Here is a 17,725-nt window from a genome sequence, read left to right on the forward strand (position 1 = left end):
TGTGCTAGCGGCCATCTAGCATCCCATATCCTCAGCTCTGTACACAAAATCCTTTAATAGCAATTCAACATGGTTAATAGAATGCTAAGTAAATTAGGGATGGAGGGGTTAAAAAAAATAAATAAATAGTTAAACTCACCTCATCCACTTGTTCACGCTGCCCGGCTCGTCGTCTTTCTTCTTCTTTGATGACTTGGGAGGAAAAGGACCTTTGGTGATGTCACTGCGCTCATCAATTGGTCTGTCACATGGTCCATCACTATGGTGATGGACCATGTAATGAGCGCAGTGACGTCACCAAAGGTCCTTTTCTCCCAGGTCCTCAAAGAAGAAGAAAGAGGACAAGCCGGGTTGCGCAAACAAGTGGCTGAGGTGAGTTAAATTCATTTATTTATTTTTTTAACCCCTCCATCCCTAATTTACTTAGCATTCTGTATTAACCATGTTATAAGGGAAAAAATTTAAATCTACAGAATACCTAACCCAAACTCGAACTTCAGTGAAGAAGTCCGGGTTTGGGTCTGGGTACCACATTCAGTTTTTTCTCACGCATGTGCAAAATGCATTGCACTCGCGCAGAAAAAACTGAAGAACGCAACGCAATCAAAACTCACCCCACTCGTAGGCAAAATCCCACGATTTTCTCGCGACGCACCCGCATCCTATCCGGCCCTCACATCCGACGCCCGTGTGAAAGAGCCCTAACAAAACCTTTTTTTTTTTTTTCATTTTAATTGATCTAGAATCACTATTTCATAACCCCAATTGTTACATGACAAATTCAGCTTTCCAACACCCACTGCTTTTCTTGATCTAATAACATTATAAAAATAAACTAAAAAACTATATTTCTGTACATAAGAATGTTACGTATGGAACATTAAACGAATCTTGCAACATTATAAAGTTTTTTTTAAATACTAATGTAGTGGAAACATTTTCTGCCTATAAAACTGTGATGGCTAAATGGGTTAACAACTGTTTATTTTGCAAGAGTGTGTATTGAGGAGGAGGAGAGAAGGCGTGGCGAGAGAAATGCCAACACATCTCCACGTGGCGCGCTGCACAGCTGGCTGAAGACTGCAGGTAAGAGGAACCCTGAGGAAAGGCAGCTCCCTGGGAGAAGAGAGGCTGGACGCACGCATCATACAAGTAAGTGCAATATCTTGATTATTGTGAGTACTAAATATATATACAATGCTGAAATACGCAGACCATGGACACTACTCATTTCTTGGCAGATCCCACTGACTGCAACAGCAATATTATCTATTACACAACTGAACCCCAACCAGGGTTACCGTTCATAAATCCCTACATCATTTTTCTAGTGTCAATAAAAAATGTAGATTTAGCAGTGTTTAACTAGATGATGTTCTTCAGGCGGTTCTCCAGTAATTGCTGCTCATGTATGTATGTATGTATGTACGTACAACTCCTTCTGGGAAAACAAACTTCACGGAGATTTAACTACTCACACTGGAGATAAGCGACACGAGAGGTGTCAGGCAGCCATATTGGGATAGTATAGTATGCTAAATTTGCATGTTAATGTGGAAGCGGAAGAACAGCTGTCTTATGTTTATGGGCAGAAATAGATCTGATCCTTGCCTGTGTCTATGTGCTAATATATTCAATACCCCTGCTGTATTGTACTACTCTTTACCCACACATCATACGAGAGTAAAAATTGCAGCTCTGGACAGTACAAAATAAACTTAATAAAGCTTCTACTGTATTTTCTTTAGGTAATAAAAATCTATTTTCTACCAGCTCTACGGGGTACTGAAGCGTTCTTGGCTTTTAGTGTTCCCTTTAGGGTCCCTAAATACACAAATTTGCACTGTAAAAAAAGCCAGAATAACTGCACATATTTTTAAGAGCACCTGCATTTTTATTTCAGTGTTTTTTGTGGCAGATTTTTGCACACTGTGAGGCTTACCTTAAGTGTCTTCTTCATAGTGCTTTCCCCTATAATGAAGGTATTGGCAAAGGCCTGAAAACATGTCAAGAGCTTACTGCAGTTTTTTTTAAAAGAAGCAAGCAAATAAAAAAAATATGCCGCCTAATGAACGAACATGGCAGTAGTAAAAAAAAAATGCTTGTGCATCCTGGATTTCATTCATATTTTCCATAGACCTTCAGTGAACATCAGGAGCTGGTGTTTTTTTGTTTTTTTTTAATTAACAATTTTTATTGTTTTTACTAGACGATCACAGATATCCATGAGAAAAAAGTCATAGAAACAGGCTTGAACATACAAGTTACAGACATATGTGTCCAGGCGAGATTGAACCCATATCAACCCCACAAAGGGGATATAGGTTATTGTTTTTACTGCAAATAAAGCAGCAAAAAACATAGGACCCAAAAAATTCACAAAAAGCGCTAAAGTGCAGAAATATCCCACTAAAAACCTATGTTTGAATGCAGCCTTACTGATCTGTACTTGCACACATATAACATTTATATTCTTATTTGTCATTTTTGTGATATTTTATCCTAAAGATAGGCCATCAATATCCTAAACTCATTAAACCCCCTTTAATCCTTTGTGCACTGTCTACTCTGAAGTGGCATAAAAAAGTAGCACCTCAGAATAGAACACTGCTAAAAAGGAGTAAGGCTCTGCTCACACTGTGATTCAGCCTTCTGCTGGAGGTAAATGTGGTGAGGATCTTGTATGCCTCTGAAGAAAGGTTGAAACATAAAGCCCTGTGTGTATATATATATATATAAATGAGTTTCTGTCTGTCTAGACGTCTGTCTTTATGAGCGACCAAACGACTGGACCAATCTTCACCAAACTTGCCACACATTTACATCAGGTGTCCGGGAAGGTTTTAGATTGGGTCTCAACTCTCTAGGAAGTACCGTTCCTGAGATATTCCCCAAAAATTACCCACATTAGCCAATACAAGCCTGCAAGTCTTTCTCTTCAAATCCCAACTGCCATAAACACAGTTTTACTCCAGTTTTCCATAAGAACCCAGCCATTTTTCTTTACTGCTTAAAGGGGCGGGCACTGTGGAGGTCATTGTTATTAAATGGGCGGGCACTGTTATTAAATGGGCGGGCAGTGTGGAGGTCACTGTTATTAAAGGGGCGGGCACTATGAAGGTCCGTGTTAAAGGGGCGGTCACTGTGAAAGACACTGTTAAAAGGGCAGTCACTGTGAAAGTCACTGTTAAAGGGGCGGTCACTGTGAAAGTCACTGTTAAAGGGGCGGTCACTGTAAGAGTCACTGTTAAAGAGGCGGTCACTGTGAAAGTCACTGTTAAAGGGCCAGTCATTGTAAAAGTCACTGTTAAAGGGGTGGTCACTGTGAAAGTCACTGTTAAAGGGGCGGTCACTGTGAAAGTGTCACGAGGGTGTCAAGAGCCACGTCTGACTCCGTTATACCCGGGGTCAGGTGGCTGCGCACTCTATGTCTAAAGATCACACTGTTTCTTAATGATAGTTTTCTGTGTTTGCCTTGCAATCCTCTTTGTCTCACTCAGGGATCCGTAGCTTCTTCTCCTCAGCTGTCTTTGCTGTACACTGTGTTCTGGAGGGGAAGGTATTAGAGGCCCAGGGGGACGCCCCGGCCTCTTGCCCCTCAGAGAAATTGTTTGTACCGTTAAACCTGCGTCTCAAATTATTAAAGGAACATCATAATTCGGCACTTGCTGGGCACCCGGGTAGTAAAGCAACCTTGGAGCTATTGTCTCGTCGTTTTTGGAGGCCAAGGTTGCGTCAGGATGTAATAGATTTTGTGTCTACCTGTTCTACTTGTGCACGCGCGAAAGTCTCTCATACACGTCCAGCAGGGTCTTTATTGCCACTTGTCATTCCCAATAGGCCTTGGACACATCTATCAATGGATTTCATCACTGACTTACCTTTGTCTGCTGGTAAAACAGATATCTTGGTAGTAGTAGACAGGTTTAGCAAAATGGTACACTTTATTGCATTACCCGCACTACCTAATGCTAAGACTCTTGCTCAAGTGTTTATCAGTGAAATCGTGAAGCTTCACGGGGTCCCTTCCGATGTGGTTTTGGATCGGGGAACCCAGTTTATTTCAAAGTTTTGGAAAGCTTTTTGTTCCCGTTTGGGGGTACACTTGTCCTTTTCCTCGGCTTTCCATCCTCAGTCAAATGGACAGACTGAGCGTACCAACCAAAACCTTGAGACATATCTAAGGTGTTTTGTGTCTGAAAACCAAGAGGTGTGGTCATCATATTTACCGTTAGCTGAATTTGCTATAAATAATCGCTGTCAGGAATCCACTGGCAAGTCACTATTTCTCGGTGCATATGGTTTTCATCCCCAATTTTGTACTTTTAAAGAAGGGGGGTCATCAGGGGTTCCCGAAGAGGAGCGGTTTTCGGCATCTCTTTCATCTGTATGGCAGAAGGTGCAAGCTAACTTGAGAAATATGGGAGGTAAATACAAATGCATGGCTGATAAGAGACGGTCGCCAGGTCCGGACCTAGGAGTGAATGACTATGTGTGGTTATCTACTAGGAATATTAAGTTAAGGTTCCCTCTTGGAAACTGGGTCCTAGGTTCATTGGTCCTTACAAAATAGTAGCCATCATTAACACCGTGGCTTTTCGCCTGGAGCTACCTCAGACTTTTAAAATCCATAACGTCTTCCATAAGTCGTTACTCAAAAAATATGTTCCACCTCTAGAACCATCACCGCTGCCAACTCCCCCTGCTATTGTTGATGGTAATCTGGAGTTTCAAATATCCAAAATTGTTGATTCTCGTCTGGTCCGCCGCTCTCTTCAATATCTGGTGCATTGAAGGGGTTACGGCCCCGAGGAAAGAATGTGGGTTCCAGCGTCAGAGGTAAACGCCAACAGGTTAGTTCAGGCTTTCCATGCCTCTCATCCTGAGAGACCTGGTCCTGAGTGTCCGGAGGCCCCTCGTGGAAAGGGGGGTACTGTCACGAGGGTGTCAAGAGCCACGTCTGACTTCCTTATACCCAGGGTCAGGAAGTCGCAGCGGGTGGCTGCGCGCTCTATGTCTAAAGATCACGCTGTTTCTTAATGATAGTTTTCTGTGTTTGCCTTGCAATCCTTTTTGTCTCACTCAGGGATCCGTAGCTTCTTCTCCTCAGCTGTTTCTTGTCTGTCACTCCCAACCTCCTTATTTTCTCCTCTCCCACTTCTCTGGTTGCCAGATATAGAGCTTCCTGCCTGGACTTCTATACTGACCCACTGGAGCTGTGATCCCTGGTTGTTGTTCCAGAGTGTTACCCTCCGGATCCCTGATGGGCTTTTGTTGTCCACTGTGGTCGCCCACCTGGGATTATATGTTTTGTCTGTATTGTCTGTCCTCTCCTTGGTGTTTTCCTTTAGTGTTAGTGGTGCGGACTAGTGCTCCTACCGCCCTATTCACTACCTAGGGCTCATCTTAGGGAAAACCAGGGTTTTAGGCACGTGATCGGCGTACGGGTGAGGAACCCGTCTAGGGACGTCAGGGCAGTTAGGTGCCAGCCTCAAGGTGAGTTAGGGGTCACCACCTTTCCCTCTCCCTTGGACAGGGCCTTCCCTTTTCCCTTCCTTTGTGTCACATATGTGATCGGCACGCCGGTCATGACAGAAAGTCACTGTTAAAGGGGCAGTCACTGTAAAAGTCACTGTTAAAGGGGCGGTCACTGTGAAAGTCACTTTTAAAGAGGCAGGCACTGTGGAAGTCACTGTTAAAGGGGTGGGCACTGTGGAGGTCACTGTTAAAGGAGCGGAGACTATAAAGGTCACTGTTAAAGGGGTGGTCAATGCTGAAGAGTCGGTTACTGTTAAAGGGACAGGCACTGTGGAGGTCACTGTTAAAGGGGCAGGCACTGTTAAAGGGTGGGCACTGAAGGTCATTTTTAAATGGGCGGGCACTGTGGAGGTCAGTGTTAAAGGGGCGGGCACTGTGGAGGTCGTTGTTAAAGGGGCAGGTACTGTAGAGGTCACTGTTATGGGGGAAACTGTCGATATCTTTTTACGACAGACGGAAACATAAAATGAAATAGATTAAATATACCCGTGCAAAGCCGGGTCCTTCTGCTAGTATATATATTGTAGGGATTTGCTCTGGTAGGCAGGGTAAGTGGTCGCAGTACAGAGAACACGGTAGTAAAGCAAAAATTTCTGTGTTTATTCACACAAAAGGGAAAAAAATAACACAAACACTTTGCAGAGTCCTGGTGTTAATTCACACTGCATGAATTCCTTGTGTTATTTCACACAGCAAATGTCCACAGAACTCAAAAAACATGTCACCTGGCAGTCCACAGCAGGCTTTAGGATGCCTGGCTTCCAGCTGGCAGCTCTCGTGCGGCTCTCAGAAACACAGCCTTCACAGCTCCACTTTCACTTGGAGGAACATACCAAACCCAGATGAGCTACTGGCTGGGTTTTTAAACCCCAGCCCAAAACCTGGCCTGGACATGGGGAACAGCCACCCACCCTGCTCTTTGGCTGCTCCCACAATAAGAACCGGCCCAGATCGACTTTTCAGCCACACTAAGATCAAAACCAGTGTAAGTGAGCACTAGCTGCGGATGACACCTAAAATAATTCAGTGAAAAGTACCTTCCGTCAATGACGGACCCTTGCACCTTACTACAATGTATGTATATATACAGACGTGGACAAAATTGTTGGTACCCTTTGGTCAATGAAAGAAAAAGTCACAATGGTCACAGAAATAACTTTAATCTGACAAAAGTAATAATAAATTAAAATTCTATAAATGTTAACCAATGAAAGTCAGACATTGTTTTTCAACCATGCTTCAACAGAATTATGTAAAAAAATAAACTCATGAAACAGGCATGGACAAAAATGATGGTACCCCTAGAAAACACAGAACATAATGTGACCAAAGGGACATGTTAATTCAAGGTGTGTCCACTAATTAGCATCACAGGTGTCTACAACCTTGTAATCAGCCATTGGGCCTATATATATGGCTCCAGGTAATCACTGTGTTGTTTGGTGATATGGTGTGTACCACACTCGACATGGACCAGAGGAAGCAAAGGAAAGAGCTGTCTCAAGAGATCAGAAAGAAAATTATAGACAAGCATGTTAAAGGTAAAGGCTATAAGACCATCTCCAAGCAACTAGATGTTCCTGTGAGTACAGTTGCACATATTATTCATAAGTTTAAGATCCATGGGACTGTAGCCAACCTCCCTGGACGTGGCCGCAGGAGGAAAATTGATGACAAATCTAAGAGACGGATAATCCGAATGGTAACAAAAGAGCCTAGAAAGACTTCTAAAGAGATTCAAGGTGAACTTCATGCTCAAGGAACATCAGTGTCAGATCGCACCATCCGTCGTTGTTTGAGCCAAAGTGGACTACATGGGAGACGACCAAGGAGGACACCATTGTTGAAAACGAATCATAAAAAAGCAAGACTGGAATATGCCAAACTACATGTTGACAAGCCACAAAGCTTCTGGGAGAATGTCCTGTGGACAGATGAGACAAAAATCGAAGTTTTTGCCAAGGCACATCAGCTGTATGTTCACAGACGAAAAAATGAAGCATATCAAGAAAAGAACACTGTCCCTACTGTGAAACATGGAGGAGGCTCTGTTATGTTCTGGGGCTGCTTTGCTGCGTCTGGCACAGGGTGTCTTGAATCTGTGCAGGGTACAATGAAATCTCAAGACTATCAAGGAATTCTAGAGAGAAATGTACTAGCCAGTGTCAGAAAGCTTGGTCTCAGTCGCAGGTCATGGGTCTTGCAACAGGACAATGACCCAAAACACACCGCTAAAAACACCCAAGAATGGCTAAGAGGAAAAAATTGGACTATTCTAAAGTGGCCTTCTATGAGCCCTGACCTCAATCCTATTGAGCATCTTTGGAAGGAGCTGAAACATGCAGTCTGGAAAAGGCACCCTTCAAACCGGACACAACTGGAGCAGTTTGCTCATGAGGAGTGGGCCAAAATACCTGCTGAGAGGTGCAGATGTCTCATTGACAGTTACAGGAAGCGTTTGATTGCAGTGATTGCCTCAAAAGGTTGCGCAACAAAATATTAAGTTAGGGGTACCATCATTTTTGTCCATGCCTGTTTCATGAGTTTATTTTTTTACATAATTCTGTTGAAGCATGGTTGAAAAACAATGTCTGACTTTCATTGGTTAACATTTATAGAATTTTAATTTATTATTACTTTTGTCAGATTAAAGTTATTTCTGTGACCATTGTGACTTTTTCTTTCATTGACCAAAGGGTACCAACAATTTTGTCCACGTCTGTATATATATATATATATATACACACACACACTCAGGGTTGGATTGGCCATAGACCTTACAGGTAAATTTTCCGGTGGCCCGATGCCTCCTCACAGCTTCCAAGTAGAAATTTTTGTATTTTTTATCAGCGAACCTCTAACCTCCGGCCGTTCTCCCCCATTCTAGCCCACCCTCCTCCCAACCCTCCAGTAATACAAGTACACAGTGTCAGATGCCCCTTTGATCCATCCACTCTAACACTTGTTGCGGTGTCTCAAAAAAAAGGGGAGTCCCATTGTGAATCACTCTCAGTTTCGCTGGATACTGTAGAGAATATTTAATCTCCTTGGATGCTAGGCGTTTCTTTATCTCTGTAAAGTTTCTTCTTTTTTCCTGAGTTAGCCGAGCAAAATCAGGGAAGAAGAGCAGCCTTGTGCCCTGATATTCAATGGGTGTCAGCTCTCTTGCTCTTCTCAGTATAATATCTCTATCTGAGGACAATAATAGTTTCATTATGATTGCACGCGGGGGCCTCCCTGGAATGGGTTTCCCTCCTGGGATTCGATGAGCTCTTTCGATTTGAAATCCCGATGAGAAATTATCAGTGCCTAGGCTCTGCAGAACCACGTCTTTAAGTTGTTCCTCTAAGAGTCGACCCTCCACTCCTTCTGGGAAGCCAATTATTCGGACGTTGTTTCGCCTTGACCTATTTTCAAGGTCCTCTAACTTATTTTGGAGTGCTTGATTTTCTGAGGCGAGGAGCGTAGTTTTAGATTTTAGCATGTCCATGTCAGTTTGCAGAGAGGCAACTGTTTTTTCCATATGCAGGACTCGATCGCGGATCTTTGCTAGGTCATCTCTTATTAGGGATATATCGGTCTGCATTGACCCCAATTGAACAGACATCCCTTGTACTAAGCTGCCGTTGTTTTCCACAGCGCCAAGGATTTTGTCCAAGAGAGATGGATCGTATTCAGTTTTACTTTGTAAATGGAGGCCTTCCTCCCCCGTCTCCTGATCTGCATCCTCTAATCCGTCCTCAAACTGATCAACTTTTTGGGGAATTTTAGCAAATTTTCTCAAATTAGCAGAGGGATTCGTTTTCACTGAATTCTTTTCAAGTGGGAGAGGAGATTTCAGGAATTTGTCAATTCTATTTTCTGGAGTTTTAGAGCCCACCTTGATTACAGAGGCATCGACTGAACGTCGCTTTGGAGCCATTCTCTGATAAGAAGAAAATCTACCCCTTTTTTTATTATTTTCCCTTTTCTTTTCTTTTTTTTTTCCCCTCCTTTCCCCCCTTCTTTTCCCTTCCTCTCTTCTCTTTTCCTTTCTTTTTTTTTTTTTTTTTCTTCTTTTTTTTTTTTCCTTTTCTATATTTCTCCTTTTTTTTTTTTTTTCCCCTTTTTCCCTCTCTCTCCCTCTTTCCCTATTCCTTTTCTTTGTGGCCTTTCACCCCCTTCTTTTCAAAAGAAAAAGAAAAGCCTGCACATCGGGAATGGAACAGTTCAGAAAAAAAAAAAAAAACTTAGGAGAGTCAAAAATAGGCAATATATATATATGTATTTCTTTTTTTTTTCTCACGTATCCAGAGAGGAAGTCCTGCTCGTAGGGCACTCCACAGCTATCATCCAAATATCGAGGGCAGAGAGATCAGCAGCAACTCAAGGTAGAGGGCAGCAGCACAGTGAGGACCGAAGCGACAGACAGTCCGCAGCAAGCGAGCGGCAGGCAGAGAGACGACCCAGCAGCACACAGTCCAGACGACCAATCAACCGAAGCCCACCTCCTGAACAGAGCCGACCCAAACACAGAGCCAGCAGCAGGGCAAGCAGCGGAGAATCCCACTGCACGTCGCACCGCACACCGGCCAGCACGCGATCCAGAGCAGCGCACAAGGCAGCCAGACCCAGAGAGCACGGAGCAAGAGCCCCCAGCGGAGACAGAAGTTATCGCCGAGTCGCAGCACCAGCCATCAGCTACACGGCATCGGCTACTCGGATAGACGCGAGAGCCTGGGAGGGGGAGGCCGGTGGAGGGGGAGGACGAGACGCGACGTGTTCACGTCATCACGCCGTCTTGCTGTGCTCTGCCAAGTAGAAATTTTTGGGAATGTATTTTGTGCTGCTTGCAGAATTTTGTGATGGACTGTGGTATTTGGCTCTTTTAGGGTGGTATAATGTGCCACAATATGGTATGGCTGGCCATGCCTTCCATGAATTTGGACCCAACTACAAAACGGGGCCACGTTTAGCATTTTTTCCAGGGCCACTTTAAGTTCCCAGTCTGACCCTTTATACACTACTCACAAAAAGTTAGGGATATGGAGAAAGTTCAAGACACTCCATATGAGTTATCCCAGTCTCCAGCAGCCATTCCCTCGATGAGCTGGCGCATTGTCGTCCATAAAGATGAAATTAGGCCTGTGTTGTTCATGCAGAGGGACAATGACAGGATTAATGATGTTATTCAAGTAGTATGGGCTTCTCACTGCATTATTCACAAAGTCTTGGTCTCATGATGTCAAAATGTGAACAGCATGATGAGGAGGACTGTTTAAATACCAATTCAAATTATTGAACCAGGAAATGTATAGGGCGATTCATGGATCAAAGACAAAGAGTTGAACATTTTGCTGTTAAGCTCCTTGTTAGAGAACAGCAAGTTGTGCAAAAAGTACTTAAACATTGAATAGCTGGACATGTATATTCAAAAGTTTAGAGAAGGTCACATTAAGTTCACCTGTAAAGGTTAGAGTGCATTTTAGGTTCATCAGGATATATCTATATTTATAGTTGAGTCTGATTATTATGACCATTTCCTGCTTTTGATGTCATCAGTGTGTAGCTCGTGAAGGAAGTCATGAGCTGGCTTGGTAGGCATATAATATATAAGGTGTATGATAGGCTGTCCACTAACTGTCACCACCAGACATCTGAGAAGCTCTGACAGACGTCTAGAACCTCCTCCTTTGTTTTGCTTTCATTTTCTCATCTCGTTAGCCTCTCTCAGCTGTCATGTAGTTGCACTGATTGCATCCCTTTAAATCCTTTTCCCATAGTGCATCACTTTGCGGTTTATACAACTTCCTGGAGTGTGTGCATGCTGTTCCTACTTCTGAGTCTTCTACAAGATAAGTTTTGTTCATTTATTTGTGTTTTTCTGTGTTGCTGGAACCCAGTTGACCCTGACTCCCTCCGTATCTAGAGTAGGGAGCCGGTGGTCGTGTCCCCTCACTATTATAGGGTGTTCAGGTGTTATACAGTCGAGGTACGAGGATATGCGATCATCTACCATTGGGATTTTCGCATAGGCTGAGCAGTCAGGGAGAGAGCCAGGTCTGATGCAGGGCTCTCCCTTTTTGTTCCTTAGTTTTGGATCCAGTCAGTCGTATATTCATTTTGTGTTTTCTAGTTTCCTGCACACCTTCCGTGACACTAACCTATCCAAAGACATACTATTAGGGAACTTAGATTGTGAGCCTAGTGTAATGCTAATGTCTGTAAAGCGCAGCGGAATATAGCAGCGCTCTATAAGTGCATAAAATAAATATAAATAAATATCCCTTGTTGCTGTCATGGGTAAAAGAGACGATTTATCAGAGTTGCACAAAGGGATGATTATTGGCTTTCGGGCCAAGAGTGGCAGTATTTCTGAAACTGCGCAGTTTGTGAACTGTTCTTGTGCTGCATTGGTGAAAGTGTATTATGAATGGACCAATGGCAACATTGTGAATAAGCGACATGGAAATTGAGGATTGATGGGACAGGAAAACATCGGCTACAAAGGTGCACCAGGGCGAACAACATGCCACAGTGGAGCAGCTCACCGCTAAAATGAACTAGGCAGCCACCAGACGTGTGTTTAAAACAACAGTTCAGTGAATCCTACTGCGTATGGTGCTCTGAAGCAGATGGGTGGCCACTGCACCTCTGCTGACGAAGTTGCATCATGTCCCGCTCTGTATGGCTCAGGCGGCACGATGATGTAATCGCGCCGCCTGCACTGGCCTCTGATAGGCTACAGGCCTAGTGCCAGTAGCCTATCAGAGGAACGGGCAAGGGAGACGCCTCTCCCCTGCTCCTCCGCACCATTCACCTGGATTGCTGTCCTGAGGAAGGCGATACAGATGCATATGGAGATGAGCGCTTTCACAATGGAAGCGCTCATCTCCACTCCTGCTGCCTCTGGACAGAAAGGGCCCCCCTCCGGCGATGGGCCCTGCTGACGGCACCCCTTTCTTCTGTCTTCCTCGCCCGGCTGTAGAAACAGCCCTGGGAGGATATATGGAATCCGGAAGCCGCAATCCTCAATCGCTGCCTGTACTCCACCCCAGCTCTGTCACTTCCCATCACAGTCGCATGAGCAGCTCTGCGGGCTAGATAAAAAGGTCTGCCAGGCTGTAGTTTGCCCATCACTGGTCTAGGTAATATTTTCATGGCACTCTCTGGGTCCACTCATCCATGTGGAAGGCAATCTCAACCGATTTAGGTATGAATCCATCCTTGCTGATCACGTACACTCAAACATGGTCATTGTCCTCCCTGGGGTGGATGGCACAAGACAACACGACATGTTACATGGCTACAAATCTCTGACATTTGGTCATGCTCTTCCAACTAGACTTCCAAGTACTACCCTGGCTCCCTGATTTCCCAGACTTGAACCCAACTGTGCATGTGTGACAACCTACCAGGACCTTACGGAGTCACTCACATCCCATCTAGAGGCTGTCCGTGCTGCACATGCCAGTTACTCTGGATATTAGCTGCTGGTCATAATAATGTGACTGGGTTGTGTGTGTGTGTGTGTGTGTGTGTGTGTGTGTATATATATATATATATATATATAAAAAGAAGAAGAGATATGTATACATATATTCAGTGGCATGTGTCACTAAAATCTTATGTTTTACTACTGTATTCCTCTGTATACAATAGCTCATTGTTATTATTTAGAAAAAATAACAGTACACTGACACATAATGGCCTGGTGATATGCCAGGTCAACTATGCATATGACAAGCATAATTGCCTGGAACTTTCGCAGCAGATATGCCCGAAAGTATTCGCAAACATAATGTGAACAGAGCCTTTAAAAGAGATGTTAACCTCATATATACTTAAGTTTTTGTTTCTAGAGGTTCTTTGCCCCGTGTAATACAGTACTGATCATGGAAGCAGCCATTTACCTAGACATCATGTCATTTTGGTCTCATATAGGACCATATTTTTCATGTGTGTGCTATCTGCATTTTTTTGTGGCTAGCACACTGACCCATTGATTTCTATAGGGCCATGCACACGCACATCAATGTTTTTTGCAGATCTGTGTGTGGCCGTTCTGCAAATGATAGAACATTTCCTATTCTTGTCATTATTATGGATGAGAATAGTCCTTTCTATAGATGGGCGTGAGAAAAATGCTGAATGCACACGAAAGGTATCCATATTATGCATCGGTCTCTGCCTACCCTAAAATGGCTGATATCAAAGAACAATAAATTGTGCCCAACATGTATAATATAGCTGTAATCAAGTAAGAATGTGGGTGTGGGCACAGCGCTGCATTTCATTACAATATGTGAAGATAATATCGTATCTTTCCCACAGAACATTTTCCCAAGAGGATTTACAGCAATTATTATTCATTAGGCTGCTGTGTCCTACCACCTATGTTAATGGGTATGTCAAAACTGTTATATAAATAGCATATGCCATCTTCTCCTAAGGGCTCATACATATGAACATATTTTTTTACGTCTATTCCATTTTTGCAGCCCGAATTCGGAACCATTTAATTCAATGGGGCCGCAAAAAATGGAAATTACTCTGTGTACATTAAGTGTCCGTATGACTGCATGGCTGTAAACATATAGAACATGTCCTATTATTGTCCGCATTACGGACAAGGATAGGACTCTTCTATTAGGGGCCAGCTGTCCGTGTTTTGCAAAATGCACACAGATCTGCAATTTGCGGGCCACAAAACATGCAACGGTTGTGTGCATAAGCTCTAAATTCGTAAAGGGGTTTTCCAGGACCATCATATTGATCAGCTATCAATAGTTGTGGGAAGGTAGGAGCACAGGTTCCCTATGTCTACAGGTACATCTCAATAAATTAGAATATCATCGAAAAATGTATGTATATCAGTAGTTACATTTAAAATGTAAAAGTTGCATATTATGTAGATTCATTATACACAGAGTGATCTATTTCAAGTATGTATTTCTTTTAATGTGGATTATTATGGTTTACAGCTAATGAGAGGCAGTATCTTAGAAAATTAGAATATTGTGAAAAAGTTCAATATTGTAGACTCATGGGCTCACACTCTAATCAGCTAATTAAAACAAAACACCTGCAAAGATTTCCTAAGCCTCTAAATCAGGCATGCTCAACCTGCGACCCTCCAGCTGTTGCAAAACTACAACTCCCAGCATGCCCGAACGGCCTACAGCAGGGATGCCCAACCTGCGGCCCTCCAGCTGTGGCAAAACTACAATTCCCAGCATGCCTGCACCGCTTACAGCTATTAGGGCGTGCTGGGAGTTGTAGTTTTGTCACAGCTGGAAGGCCGCAGGTTGGGCATCCCTGGCCTACAGCTATCAGCCTACAGCAGGGCATTGTGGGAGTTGTAAATTTACAACAGCTGGAGGGCCACAGGTTGAGCATGCCTGACCTAAATGGTCCCTTAGTGTGTTAGGCTACACAATCATGGGGAAGACTGCTGACTTGACAGTTGTCCAGAAGGCAGTCATTGACAACTCTCCCCAAGTAGGGTAAGCCACAAAAAGTCATTATTAAAGAAGGTGACTGTTCACAGAGTGCTGTATCCAAGCATATTAATGGAAAGTGTGGTACGAAAAGGTGCACAAGCAACAGGCAACAGGGAAGCCACAGCCTTGAAAGAATTGTCAAGAAAAGACCATTCAAGAATTTGGGGGATATTCACAAGGAGTGGACTGTGGCTGAAATCAAGAGCCACCATACACATATATATCCAGGACATGAGCTACAACTGTCACATTCTTTGTGTCAAGCCACTGATGACCCAGAGACAACGACAGAAGTGTCTTATCTGGGCTAGGGAGAAAAAGAGCTGGACTGTTTGTTGCTCAGTGGTCAAAAGTCCTGTTTTCAGATGAAAGTAAACTTTGCATTCCATTTGGAAATCAAGGTCCAAGAGTCTGGATGAAGGGTGGAGAGACCCACAATCCCAGTTGCTTGAGGTCCAGTGTGAAGTTTCCAGTCAGTGATGGTTTAGGGAGCCATGTAATCTGCTGGTGTTGGTCCACTGTGTTAGATCATGTCCAAAGTCAGCGCAGCCGTCTACCAGGAAATTTTAGAGCACTTCATGCTTCCCTCTGCTTACCAGATTTATAGAGATGCTGATTTCATTTTCCAGCAGGACTGCCCACACTGCCAAAAGTACCAATACCTACGATATCACAGTTTTTGACTGGCCAGCAAACTCGCCTGACCTAAACCCCATAGACAGTCTATGGGGTATTGTCAAGAGGAAGATGAGAGACACCAGATCCAACAATGCAGAAGAGCTGAAGGCCGCTATCAAAGCAACCTGGGCTTCCATAACACCTCAGCAGTGCCACAGGCTGATGCCTCCATACCAGGCCGCATTAATGCAGTAATTAATGCAAAAGGAACCCCAACCAAGTATACAGTACACACTTTTCAGTAGACCAACATTCCTGTATTACCAAAAATATTTTTAATCAATCTCATATAATATTCTAATTTGTTAGATATTTCATTTAGGGTTTTCATTAGCTTTAAGCCACAATCATCATTAGTAAAATAAATAAATGCTTGAAATACATCACAATTTTTTTAATTGAATTTCTGAAATAAATTACATTTCTGATGACATTCTTATTTATTGAGATGCACCTATATGTGTTCATGCTGTGTAAATGACCAGCACCCCACCAATCATGTCATCTGGGGCATGGCCAATAGTAATTCTTTGTAACCAGAGAACCACCTCTCTTTACATAAGGCAATATGCAATATACACTATGTAAATACCATACATAATGGGACATATATAAGACCCTGACATAAAGGGCGGTCTCCACCACACCTTACACCTCCACGCTTATGTGAATTTGGTCTGAATCTGCCAAAATAAAATTGTTTTATGAAGTATAAAATATTGAAATTCTGAATTAATAGGAGGGGAGGTCCCTCATCTAGGATCTCCAACAATTTGCCAGAAAGCAGAAAATGGCTGCAAAGAGTGTCCCCCACCTCCCAACAAGACCGGCACATGGACAGCTCATTGATTTCAATGGCCAAAATGTAATCCTTCATTTGCACTGTGGTAGCACGGCAGGAGAACATTGGCTAATTACAGCCGATCACTGCCACAATTTGTAATCAGCTTATTTCTGCAGGACCTCTCTACTAAAAAGGAATTGTAAAAGTGCACAAGTCACTTATAAATACACAATTATCTTCTAGTTAAGCATCTTACTCACTAGAAAGTTGGGTGGCATTCAGTATTACACCATTTCAGTGGTTGTCACTGGTTTTTGCCCAACTCTCAAATGACAAGTCTACCTGTTTAGGCAGACTGGATTCTGTATGAATTCATGAGAGGAACACCTATGGTTATGTATAAAATCAGAGGCACAAGGAGGTGTGCCATATTACAGATGTACTGTACACTACATGGATCTGTTATATGGCTATGTGTATAATGTCTCAGAATTAACAGTTTTTCAGTAAATATTCATGACATATTTTCAGAATAGGTCATCAATAACATATCAGTGGGGGTCTGTCAATAACATATCAGTGGGGGTCTGTCAATAACATATCAGTGGGGGTCTGTCAATAACATATCAGTGGAGGTCTGTCAATAACATATCAGTGGGGGTCTGTCAATAACATATCAGTGGAGGTCTGTCAATAACATATCAGTGGAGGTCTGTCTATAACATATCAGTGGGGGTCTGTCAATAACATATCAGTGGAGGTCTGTCAATAACATATCAGTGGGGTCTGTCAATAACATATCAGTGGAGGTCTGTCTATAACATATCAGTAGAGGTCTGTCGATAACATATCAGTGGAGGTCTGTCAATAACATATCAGTGGAGGTCTGTCTATAACATATCAGTGGAGGTCTGTCAATAACATATCAGTGGAGGTCTATCTATAACATATCAGTGGAGGTCTGTCAATAACATATCAGTGGGGGTCTGTCAATAACATATCAGTGGAGGTCTGTCTATAACATATCAGTGGAGGTCTGTCTATAACATATCAGTGGAGGTCTGTCAATAACATATCAGTGGAGGTCTGTCAATAACATATCAGTGGGGGTCTGTCAATAACATATCAGTGGAGGTCTGTCAATAACATATCAGTGGAGGTCTGTCAATAACATATCAGTGGAGGTCTGTCAATAACATATCAGTGGAGGTCTGTCAATAACATATCAGTGGGGGTCTGTCAA

At 43.1% G+C, this 17,725-nt stretch overlaps 1 protein-coding gene across 1 annotated transcript in view; it reads left to right on the forward strand.

Moving 5' to 3' along the window:
• Nucleotides 1-1,069: 1,069 nt before the first annotated feature.
• LOC122928623 (sodium-dependent neutral amino acid transporter B(0)AT2-like) overlaps nucleotides 1,070-17,725 on the forward strand; it is a 123,768-nt gene continuing 107,112 nt past the window's right edge. The window contains exon 1 of the mRNA XM_044281638.1: nucleotides 1,070-1,152. The gene's annotated coding sequence lies outside the window, so the exon portion shown is untranslated. The remainder of the gene's footprint in view (nucleotides 1,153-17,725) is intronic.

Source organism: Bufo gargarizans, chromosome 2, assembly GCF_014858855.1.
Source record: "Bufo gargarizans isolate SCDJY-AF-19 chromosome 2, ASM1485885v1, whole genome shotgun sequence".
Lineage (NCBI taxonomy): Eukaryota > Metazoa > Chordata > Amphibia > Anura > Bufonidae > Bufo > Bufo gargarizans.